This window comes from Oryctolagus cuniculus, chromosome 16 (genome assembly GCF_051225735.1).
Source record: "Oryctolagus cuniculus isolate XC-2025 breed Fujian yellow rabbit chromosome 16, ASM5122573v1, whole genome shotgun sequence".
Taxonomy (NCBI): Eukaryota; Metazoa; Chordata; class Mammalia; order Lagomorpha; family Leporidae; genus Oryctolagus; species Oryctolagus cuniculus.
The window spans coordinates 94,123,166-94,124,878 of NC_142882.1; the positions used below are offsets into that span (position 1 = coordinate 94,123,166).

Here is a 1,713-nt window from a genome sequence, read left to right on the forward strand (position 1 = left end):
GTGGACTCCTGCCCCTACAGACGCCTGAAGACCGCAGCTGCCATGTGCCTCGGAGGCTGACCAGTGAGAGCCAAAGCTGTGACTTCTGCCTTCTGGATGAAATCAGACGAGAGGCATTGGCAAGAAGTCAGGAGGGTGGAGTGCAAGGTTGGCTATCAGTCCCCCGATGCTGCTCGCTCCCTGGGGGTCCATGATCTGGCAGGAAGGGTGAGCCTCCTTCCAGCTGACCTCTGCCCCAAAATCTGATGGATGGAAGGCCCTATCCCACACTCCACCCACACACTGGGAACAAGTCTCTTTCTTTCTTTTTTTTTTTTTTTTTTGCTGGCTCAGCCGTTTATTCGCCCTCGCGGGGTCACAGCGGAGCAGGGCCCGAGCACCCCCTCCCCACCAAGGTCCAGACCCGGCCCCCGACGCCCGGCCTGCGGCGTCCGGCTCGGTCACAGGTTGGCCCACTCCCGCTGCAGCCGCGAGGTGTAGGCGCGCGACACGGTGTTCCAGGCGTCCATGTAGCGGTCCATGCACATGGCGATGCACTTCTGCTCCGAGTTGTCCAAGGAACCCCCCACCCCCCGGCTTCCCGATGCACTTCCGGAAGCACTTGTCCGTCATTCTCTGCAGCAGCTCCTGCGCGTTGGCCACGGCGATCTGCACCTTCACCTGCTCCATGATGAGCCCCGGGTCCAGCTTCCCGCCGCCCGAGCCCCCGAAGTCCGAGCCGAAGCTGCCCTCCATGGCTCCGCACAGTCAGCCGGACTGTGGCCGCGCGCACCGACCCGTCTCCCACAAGTCTCTTTCTTAAACTCCCCTCCGACCAGTTTGAGTGAGCCAAATGTGTCCATCTGGACCCTGCCTGGTACACTTCCCTCTTGATGAGATTTTTCTTCCCATGCTTTTGCTACCCAAAAATACTCTGAAGTTTGTTAAAAGAAAAGTTTCCAGAGAGAAAAAGAAAAATCATGTTGTTTTTTATTTTTTCACATTTTTGGATGATGAAATTCTAAAGAGCCCTGATTTTGGATTGCAGTCTGCCAAATGACACTGTAAACAGCCTTGATTTGGAATGGAGTTGCATGCCCCAGATCAAGGTTATTTGCAAATTTATTTTGCCAAAATCAGAACCCAGGTTTGAGAGTCCCAATCCTCTTATTTATGGGAGTTATTTTAGCAAACCGAGCATAACTATGGAAGGAAAGTATAGAAACTGTTTTTCTTGCCTGTGTATATCTAATTTGCAAACTACAAACAATATTTAAGCCATTCATCTGGACTCATCAGCTCCATGGTTGCTCCTGTCCATCACAGCGCGTGTCCCCACACTGCTGCCCAGCTGCCCGGGTTCACACAGCACCCGGCCCTCAGGACACTCGATCAGCTGCCCGCAGAGATAAACACGGTTATCCCTCCACAAAAATATTCAAAATCCAGCTATAGGCAAAAATGAATAAATCTCAGAATGGATGCTACAAAATAAGCTTTCACAATGATATGAGGGTACTCCCAAAGTTCGTAAAAATTGGAATTAAAGTACATATTGATTTTAGTGCAAGAAAGTTTAAATCCCCTACCTTATAGACAAGAAGTCCCTGCCACTGTGGGAGGAGCTGACGTGGGAGTGATCTTTTTTTTTAAACTTTTTTTTTTTTAATTTTTATTTGACAGAGTTAGACAGTGAGAGAGAGAGAGACAGAAAGAAAGGTCTTCCTTCCGTTG

At 50.6% G+C, this 1,713-nt stretch overlaps 1 pseudogene; it reads right to left on the bottom strand.

Moving 5' to 3' along the window:
* Positions 1–297: 297 nt before the first annotated feature.
* LOC100345246 (mitochondrial import inner membrane translocase subunit Tim13 pseudogene) lies at positions 298–778 on the bottom strand (annotated as a pseudogene).
* Between the last annotated feature and the right edge of the window lie 935 nt (positions 779–1,713).